This window comes from Pongo pygmaeus, chromosome 7 (genome assembly GCF_028885625.2).
Source record: "Pongo pygmaeus isolate AG05252 chromosome 7, NHGRI_mPonPyg2-v2.0_pri, whole genome shotgun sequence".
Classification (NCBI taxonomy): Eukaryota; Metazoa; Chordata; class Mammalia; order Primates; family Hominidae; genus Pongo; species Pongo pygmaeus.
Genome location: NC_072380.2, coordinates 91,194,550 through 91,204,948, shown reverse-complemented (window position 1 = coordinate 91,204,948; position 10,399 = coordinate 91,194,550). Strand labels below are relative to the sequence as shown.

At 39.1% G+C, this 10,399-nt stretch overlaps 1 long non-coding RNA gene across 7 annotated transcripts in view; it reads right to left on the bottom strand.

The window, feature by feature from the left end:
• LOC129042197 (uncharacterized) overlaps nucleotides 1-10,399 on the bottom strand; it is a 178,724-nt gene that overhangs the window by 40,195 nt on the left and 128,130 nt on the right. For all 7 annotated transcript variants that reach the window (XR_010127239.1, XR_010127237.1, XR_010127241.1 and 4 more), the window contains 4 exons: nucleotides 9,227-9,377; nucleotides 5,417-5,534; nucleotides 3,105-3,180; nucleotides 63-181 (listed from right to left, as the gene is read on the bottom strand). This is a non-coding gene — a long non-coding RNA (uncharacterized LOC129042197). The remainder of the gene's footprint in view (nucleotides 1-62; nucleotides 182-3,104; nucleotides 3,181-5,416; nucleotides 5,535-9,226; nucleotides 9,378-10,399) is intronic.

Below are 10,399 nucleotides of genomic sequence, written 5' to 3'. Positions count from 1 at the left end.
CATTAGAAGCAGTTTTCTTTCAGTTGGAAAAACCAGAAATACACCTTTACTGTTCTACTCACAGGATGTGTCCATTCTTCAGCCTTATATCATCCTTTAGTCCACTGAGACCTTGATTGATTTCCCTTTCTGCAGAAAATCAGTCCGTTCCATTGCATTGATGACATTATGCTGATTGGACCTGGTAACCAGAAAGTAGCAACTGCTCTGGACACTTGTGTTTCAGAGGGTGGGAAATATATTTCACAAAAATTGAGAGGCCTTCTGTATCAACTAATTCCCAGGGTCTAATGGTGACAGGAAGGTCAAAGTATTCCTTCTCAGGTGAAAAATAAGATTTTTGTATCTGATTGGTCCTCCTACAGCCAAAAAAGAAGCACAATGCATAGGGGGCCTCTTTAGATTTTCAAGCCAGCACATTGTTCTTTTTTGTGTGTACTACTCCAGCCCATTTACTGAAAGACCTGAAAAGCTGCTAGTTTTGAGTAGAAGCAAGATCAAGAAAGGGCTCTGCATCAGGTCTAGCCTGCTGTGCAAGCTGTTCTGACATTTGGGCCATGTGTCACCAGCAAGCCATGATCTGGAAGATCTGATGACATTTAAAATGTCAATGTCAGAGAGAGATGCTTTTTGGAGTCTTTGGCAGCCTCTTGTAAGTGAATCATAACACAGACTCAGGATTTTAGAGTAAAACTCTGCTATTTTCTGCAGATATGTACAGTAAGTCCTCACTTGACCTGATCTATAGGTTCTCAAAAACTGCAACTTCAAGCAATATGCATACTTCTGGTGACAGAAACATCACCCAACTTTTAAATAAAGATGAAAACACTTCTACTATTAAATATTAAAATAAATGTGGGCTACACACATATTTAAGAAAGGTTAATGAAAACAAGTAAGATAATTGTTTACCCAATTATTCCAGTTCAGGGTCACAGGTGGCTGGAGCCTATCTCAGCATCTCAGGGTGCAACCCGGGCAGGACCCCATCCGTCACAGAGTGCACTCACACACACCCACACTCACTCCAGTGGGGATGATTTAAACACTCCACTTCACCTAACATGCACAACTTTTGGATGTGGGAGAAGACAGGGGTCCCTGAAGAAAACCCACACAGGCATGGGGAGAATGTGCAAACTCCACACAGACAGTAGCCTGAAAGGGAATCAATATTTTTTTTCTTATCAACATTATAACAAAATGACATTATTTGAGGAGAGGTGTACTCTATTTTTGAGAAACAGTTTTTGGCTTGGTACCATGTCTTAATAGGGACTGAATATATTATCATGGACCACCAAGTTATAATGTGATCTGAGCTATCTATCATGAACTGGGTGCTGTCTAATCTACTAAGCCTGGAAGTTAGGCATGCACAGCAGCACTGTGCCAGTCAATGGAAGTGGTATATGTGAGGCTTGAGGAGGCTTTCCGGGCAATAGTAAGTTACATAAGGAAGTAACACAAATGCCCATGGCCCTACTCCTGCTACATTATCTTCTCTATCTCAGCCCACACCAATGGCCTCATTGGGAGTTCTTATCAGTTAACTGAGAAAGTGAAAACTCAGACCTGGTTTACAGATAGTTCTGCACAACATGCAGCACCAGCCAAAAGTAGAAAACTCCATCACTCTAGCTCTTTTCTGGGACATTTTTGAAGGACAGTGGTGAGGAAAAGTTCTTTCAGTGGGCAGAACTTAGAGCAGTTCACCTCGTTGTTCACTTTCCATTGAAGGAGAAATGGTCATATATATGACTCTGTATTATTCAATGGGGTGAGGCTAATGGTTTGGATGGATGGTTAAGAACTTAGAAGAAACATAATTGGAAAAATTGGTGACAAAGAAGTCTTGGAAAGAGGTATGTATATAGATCTCACAAAATGAATAAAGTGGGTGAACATGTTGGCATCTCTTATGAATTTCAACAAAGGATTATGTCAACAGAGAATGATTTTAATAATCAAGTGGATAGGAAAAAATGTCTGGATACCAGTCATCTCTTTCTTCAGACACTCCAGCCACTAACGAGCTCTGAACGAATTGGCTATGATGTCAGGAATGGAGATGATGCATGGGCTCAGAAACATGAAATTATACTCACTGGGGCTTTCCTGACCTAAGTCTATACTCTGCCAGCAGCAAAGACCAACACTGAGTCCTCATAATAGAACCATGCCCCAAGATAACAGCCAACTAACTACCTGATGACTGCTTGATTACAGAGAACTGCTTCCATCATAGAAGATACATTGTTCTTACTAGAATAGACATTTCTTCTGAACATGGACTTGCTTTCCTTGCATACAATATTTCCGCCAAAATTAGCACCTGTCGACTTAGAGAATATCTTATCCACCATCACAGTATTATACACAGCTCTGGTCAAGGAACTTACTTTGTAGTGATTAAATGTGGCAATGATCTCATGCTCATGGAATCCACTAGCCTATGTTCCAAATTGTCTTGAAGTAGCTGACTTTATAGAATGTTAGATGGTCTTTTGAAGACTCAGTTACACTTTCAGCTAAATGGAAATACCTAGCAGGAGTCAGGATAGGGGCAATTTCCTCTAGGATGTGTTAATGCTCTACATCACCATCCATTATATGGTGCTGTTTTCCATATGGCCAGAGCTTATTTGTCCAGGAATTAAGGAGTGGAAATGGGAGTAACTCTATGCACTGTTACCCTTAATGATCTCTCAGATATATTTTTGCATTATGTCTCCTCATCTGTAGCCTATGATGGTCTAGAGATCTTTGTTCCAAAAGGAGAAATACTTCCACCAGGATACAGAACAATGATTACAGCAAAATGGATGTTACTACCCGCCCACTTTGGGTTCCTTGTCCTTCTTAATCAATATGCAAAGAGGAAGTTAATCTATTGTCTGGGATAATAGATCCTGATTATTAAGGGGATGCTGAGTTGGTACTACACATGGCAGGAAAGAAGATTTTTTAAATGTAAGAGATTCTTTATGATGTCTCCCACATCCTATAGCTAAAACCTGTATTAGTCCATTCTCACGTTGCTAATAAGTACCTATCCAAATCTGAGTAACTTATAAAGGAAAGAAGTTTAATTGACTCACAGTTCAGCATGACTGGGGAGGCCTCAGGAAACTCGCAATCATGGCAGAAGGGGGAGCAAAGACATCCTTCTTTACACTGCAGCAGCAAAGAGAAGTGCAGAGTGAAGTTGGAGAAAAGCCCCTTATGAAACCATCATATCTCATAAGAACTCACCCACTATTATGAGAACAGCATGGAGGTAACCACCCCCATGATCCACTTACCTCCCACCAGGTCCCTCCTATAACACATGAGGATTATGGGAACTACAGTTCAAGATGAGGTTTGGCTGGCAACATAGCCAAACCATATCATTCCACCCCAACCCCTCCAAAAACTCATGTCCTCAAAATTCAAAACACAATCATGTCCTTCCAAAAGTCCCCCAAGTTATTAACTCATTCTAGCATTAACTCAAAAGTCCAAGTCCAAAGTCACATCTGAGACAAGACAAGTCCCTTTTCTCAGGTACCTAGGGGCCTGTAAAATCAAAAGCAAGTTAGCTATATAATGGGGACAGGCATTGAGTAAATACATCCATTCCAAATGGGAGAAACTGACCAAAACAAAGGGGGTTCAGGACCTATACCAGTCTGAAATTCAATGGGGTAGTCATTAAACTGCAAAGTTCCAAAATGATCTCCTTTGACTCCCTGTCTCACATCCAGGTTAGACCGATGCAAGAGATGGGCTCCCACAACCTTGGGCAGCTCTGCCCCTGTGGCTTTGCAGGGTACAGTCCCACTCTTGGGTTTTTTCATGGCTGGCGTTGAGTGTCTGTGGCTTTTCCAGGTGCATGGTGCAAACTGTCCGTGGATCTACCATTCTGGGTTCTGGAGAATGGTGACCCTTTTCTTACAGGCACACTAGGCAGTGCCCAAGTGGGGACTCTGTGTGGGGGCTCCCACCTCACATTTCCCTTCTCTACTGACTAGTAGGGGTTCTCCAGGAGGACTCCACCCCTGCACCAAACTTCTCCCTGGACATCCAAGCATTTCCATGCATCCTCTGAAATCTAAGCGAAAGTTCCCAAACCTCAATTCTTGTCTTATGTGCCTCTGCAGGACCAACACCAACACCAAGACCCAACCCAAGAGTTGGGTCTTGCACCCTCTGAAGCAACGACCTGAGCTGTACCTTGGCCTCTTTTAGTCACCACTGGAGCAGCTGGGACACAGGGCTCGGGAAACTTACAATCATGGCAGAAGGGGAAGCAAACACATCCTTTTTCACATGGCAGCAGCAAGGAGAAGTGCAGAGAAAAGTGGGGGAAAATTCCCTCATAAAACCACCTGGTGCGGTGGCTCATGCCTGTAATTCCAACACTTTGGGAGGCCTAGGCGGGAGGATCATGAGATCAGGTGATCAAGACCATCCTGGCTAACATGGTGAAACCCTGTCTCTACTAAAAATACAAAAAATTAGCTGGGTGTGGTGGCAGGTGCCCATAGTCCCAGCTTCTCGGGAGGCTGAGAAAGGAGAATGGTGTGAACCTGGGAGGCAGAGGTTGCAGTGAGCCGAGATGGCACCACTGCACTCCAGCCTGGGCAAGAGTGAGACTCCACCTGAAAAAAAAAAAAAAAAAAAAAAAAAACCATCAGATTTTGTGAGAACTCACTCACTATCACAAGGATAACATAGAGGTAACCACCTCCATGATTCAATTACCTCCCACCAGGTACCTTTGATGACATGTGAGGATTATGGAAACTACAGTACAAGATGAGATTTCGGTAGGAACACAGCCAAATCTTGTCAAATCAATGGATACCCACAACCCAATCCAGGCAGAACTGCTAGTGGCTGAATGCTTCAGGCATGAAAGTTTGGTTCAATTCACCAGGCAAAGAACCATGACTAGCTGCACTGCTTGCTGAGGGCAAAGGGAATATCAAAAGAGTAAAGGAAGAAAGTAGTTATAAATACCAGCTACAAGAGCATGACCAGTTACAGAAACAAGGATTGTAAGAGTTATACGTATTCCTTCCTTATTTTATTTTGAATATGTTTGCATATCTATATTAACCATTTTTTAAAAGTTTCTTCCCTGTCTTATTCCCTTAAATGGCAGTTAACTTTATTTTGCAGTAAGTTACAGGATATCAAAGGAGGAGAGTGAACATCATCCAAGGATTTGGAGTCCTCTTCTGGGAAAAAGGTAAGTATATTTTCTTTTGTGGGGGAAAAAAAAGCAGGCTGGGCATGGTGGATCATGCCTGTAATCCCAGCACTTTGGGAGGCCTAGGCGGGCAGATCACCTGATGTCAGGAGTTTGAGACCAGCCTGGCCAACATGGTAAAACCCCGTCTCTACTAAAAATAAAAAAAGTTACCTGGGTGTAGTGGCAGGCACCTGTAATATCAGCTACTCAGGAGACTGAGGCAGGAGAATCACTTGAACCTGGGAAGTGGAGGTTGCAGTGAGCCAAGATTGCACCATTGCACTCTAGCCTGGGTGACAAGAGTGAGACTTCATTTCAAAAAAAAAAAAAAAAAAAAATCAAAGAACAAACCAAACCAAACCAAACCAAAACAAGACAGTTGTATTATTTTAGGTGGATGCATGACTTTGTTACTCACTTTATTTAGAGTTTGACTTTAGGAATGTGTAGAGGTGCCAGATTGACAGGAGGACTATGATGGTGCTTTTACTGTATCAACCTGGCCAGGCCTCATCCTCTAGTTATTCAAATACTAATCTAGATGTTGCTGTGAAGCTATTTTGTAGACGTAATTAAATCCTAATATCAGTTGACTTTTAGCAAAGGGGGTTTTTCTAGATAATCTGGCAGGTACTGATTTAATTAGCTGAAAGGCTTTAAAAGCAGAGCTGAGGCATTCCTGAGAATAAACTTATGCTTGTGGACCACAGCTTCCACCTATGCCCAACAGTCCCATTCTTCCCTTACTGATGACTCACCCTATGGATTTTGGAACTTTCTAGGCATCCCCCATAAGCTAAATTCTTGTAACAAATTTCTCAGTATGTATCTCCTAATGGTTCTGCTTTTCTGGTGAACTAGACTGTATTAGTCCATTTTCACACTGCTGATAAAGATATACCCGAGACTGGGAAATTTACAAAAGAAAGAGGTTTAATAGACTTAGAGTTCCACGTGGCTAGGGAGGCCTCACAACCATAGTGGAAGGTGAAAGGCGCTTCTTACATGGCAGCAGCAAGAGAGATAATGTGCAGGGAAAGTCTCATTTTAAAACCATCAGATCTCATGAGACTCATTCACTATCATGAGCACAGTGCAAGAAAGACCTGCCCCCATAATTTAATCACCTCCCACTGAGTTCCTCCCACGACAGGTGGGAATTGTGGGAGTTACAATTCAAGATGAGATTTGGGTGGGGACACAGCCAAACCATATTGTAGACTAGTGTAGACAGATATCACCTGTCTGAGACTACTGAACCTGAATTGGTGATGAGAAAAACTCAAAAAAAGAGAAAATATTTATTAACAACATATTCCTCTTTAAATGTTTGGTAGAATTCACCATTGAAGCCATCTGGTCTTGAGCGCTTTTTTGTTGGGAGATGTTTGATCACCAAAAAAATAGCCTTACTCATTATGGATCTGTTCAGATTCTCTGTTTATTCATGGTTCAGTCTTAGCAGCTTGTATATTTCTAGAAATGTATGCATTTACTTTAGGTTATCCAATTTGTTTGTATTTGATTGCTCATAATAGTCTGTTATGATCATTTGTATTTCTATAGTATCATTTGCATTCTCTTTTATTTACAATTTTTCTTGAGTCTTCTTTTTTTCTTAGCCCAGCTAAGGATTTGTCGACTTTGTTTATCTTCTCAAAAAACCAACCCTTCTGTTTTATTGATCTTTTCTATTGTTTTTCTGAAAATGCAAACCCAAACCACAATGAAATATCACCTCACTCCCGTTAGAATGGCTATTACTAGTAAAAAATAAACAACAACAAACAATAACCAGTGTTGGAGAGAATGTGAAGAAAAGGGAATCCTTGTATACTGTTGATGGGAATGGAAATTGGAGCAGCAATTATGGAAAACAGTATGGAGATTCCTCAGTAAATTAAAAATAGAACTACTGTACAATCCAGCAGCCCCTCTTCTGGGTATATATCCAAATAAATTGAAATTAGGACCTTGAAAAGACATCTGCAAGCCCATGCCCATTGCAACATTATTCACAATAGCCAAGACAGAGGAACAACTTAAATGTTCATAGGTAGATTAATGGAAAAATAAACTGTGGTATATACATACAATGAAATATTACCCTACCATTAAAAAAAGAAAATCATGTCATTTGAGACAACATGGATGGACTTGGAGGGTATTCTGTTAAATGAAGTCATCCAGACACAAAATAAACAGATACTCTACAATTTCACTTATGTGTGGAATCTAAAACAAACTCTTAGAAGGGTAGAGTAGAATGGGGATTTCCAGGGTCTAGGAAAATGGGAGAATTGGGGATGTGATAATTAAAGGGTACAAAGTTCCAGTTATATGTAAGAGAAGTAATTTCTGGAAATCTACTATACAGTGTAGTGCCTATAGCTAGCAAAACTCCATTTTATACTTAAAATTTGCTGAGAGGGTAAGATCTACCTTATGTTAATTGTCCATATCGAAAAACAGTGACAACAACAACAAAAACCCCAATAATGATAATAAAGGAGCTGGGAGGAAACTTTGGGAGATGACAGGTGTACTATGGCCTTGGTAGTGGTGATGATTTCATGGATTTATACTTATCTCCAAAGTCACTGTGAGATTGTATATAAAATAGGTACAGTTTTCAAACATGTCAATCATACCTGAATAAAGTGGTTTAAAGACAAAAACAATATATTCTTCATGAGCAGTTCCACTTAGTGTATTTTTTTTCTAATATGAGAGCAATTCTCCAGAAACTTCAGCTGTGGGAAAATAAGAAAATCCCTGCCAAAGATTTGGCCCATTGCCTTATAAATTATTGAATATATCGGTTATTAAATTTGTATCCTACAAAACCACTTCTAAGATAACTTGGCCTGCCTAGCTTAGAGTTAAGCTTAGAATAATTTTCTAGCTAGCAAATTTCAGGAAGGATTTGATTTTATTTGGTCAATTATGGAGAACAACCAGCTTTATTAGGATTTCATTATAGTCCTCTGAATCTCATGAGATTTCCATAGTTAGAAATGAATTTTTAAAGTCTTGCTGAAATAGCTTAGATTATTTCTTGAGGTTTTTTAAAAATGACACTTTATTTTGGTGGTTTATCTGTTGTTGACCTTAAAGTGACCATAATATACTTTTTAATATTTTCTTCAAAATAATAATGATAAGCACAATAGAGTATTTTTAACCATAAGCACTTAGCTGTATAGTAGATCTCTAGAATTCATTCATGTAGCATAATTGAAACTTTATAACCATTGAACAACTCCTCACCTCTCTTAACTTGCCCCTGACAACCACTGTTATATTCTCTGCTTCTATGAGTTTGACTATTATAGATACCTCATATAAGTGTAATCATAACCTATTTACCCTTCTGTGAATGGCTTCTTTCTCTTAGCATAATGTCCTTCAGGTTTATCCATGTTGTCTCAAATGGCAGGATTTTCTTCTTTTTAAGGATGAATAATTCCATTGTATACTACATTTTCTTTATGCATTTATCTGTCAATGGAAACAGGTTGTTTTCACATCTTGGCTATTGTGACTAATTTTACAATGAACATGGGAATGAAGATGTCTTTTTGAGATCCTGATTTCAATCCCTTTGAATATATACCCAGAGGTGGTATTGCTGGATCATATGTTAAGAAGGTAGATTTCCTGTTAGGTGTTCTTCCCAGGAAAACAAAACAAAACAAAAACAAAGGGACACAAAAAAACTTGGAGAAGTTGCATACGTCTATTACCTTTAGTGGTGATGGTTGTATGGGTATTTGCATACATCCAAATTCATCAAATTATACACCCTGAATATGTGCAGTTCTTTGTATATCAATTATACCTCAATAAAGCTGTTTAAATTTAAAAATATATATATAATAAAATAACAAAATAATGATGAAGCCAACACATGTTAAGAATTTATAATATGCAAGGGATTCTAAGAAACTCATCACAAGGATTACCTCATTTAATACTCACATAGTCCTCTGAAGTAGTTGCTATCATTATTCCAGTTTACAGATGAAGAAATGCAGGCACAGAGAAGGAAAATATTTGGCCATGGGTCACACAGCTAATGGACTTAGTTCTGTATAACTGTAGAACTCATACTGTTAGCAACTGTGGTTGTCTGTAATTAATTTAAAGACAGGATAAGTTAAATCTGGTATTTTCATTTCATAGTGGTTAATGTCCTAATGATTAATTTTTAAGTGTATAAATTAATGTATTATTATCTTCAAAAGCAAATAAAGCAAGCATTTTTTTATTGCTATGATCCCAATTTTTTCTCCTCTACAAAATTGATAAACAATAATAAAGTGTTCCCATTTCTGATTTATAACATAATGCAAAATGTATTGTTTTCAAATTTCTAAGAGAAAAATAAAGTTATTTTCACAATTAAATATTTTAGTGGAAGAAGACTGGTATTCGGGTATTCTAAACTAATAACTGGCATTTCCTTATTTTCCTTCTCTCCTTCATCTTTCCTTCCCTTTGCCTCTTATTAGTCCACCTTTTACATGTACGTTTGGGTGCTTCTTTCTCTGGCTTATAATCACATAAAGCTTTCTATAATTCAATATTACTCTAAATAGTCATCCTCATTTGAGTGAGACTGGCAAACAGGTAACAAGAGCAACATTAGTCGTTATTTTCATCTTCTTGACTATTCTCCTTCTCCAAACATCTCTTGCTTCCCCCTTTTAAGAAAGAAATTTTGGACAAAAGTGCACTTTAATATGTTTACCTAACTGGAGGTTTATGCCATAGCAGCATGGCTCAGTGTCTCTTCAGGAGGTATATTCCCTGTCTCCTCCCTTTCCTTTCATCCCTGTCCTTGTATTTGTACGCAACTCTTCCTCTCTCTGACTCCCTTCTTGTTTAACATTCATTCTTCTCTTCCATTCAAGAAAGGAAATGTAGAATGGGAACATAAAGTGGCATTGGAGCAAGACTAGAAGTGCTATGTTTCTCCAGGGAGATCATGTGGCCAATGGAAATACTCTAGTGCTGGTGCTTCTTTATTAGCCCAGGGAATTATAAAGCTGTTTCGTCCTGCTCTTTGTAATGACTCCGGGGAATAATAAACAGGAAAGATCAGGGAGGAGAGCCGCCATGTTTGGTATGGTAAAGCATGCAACGGAATCC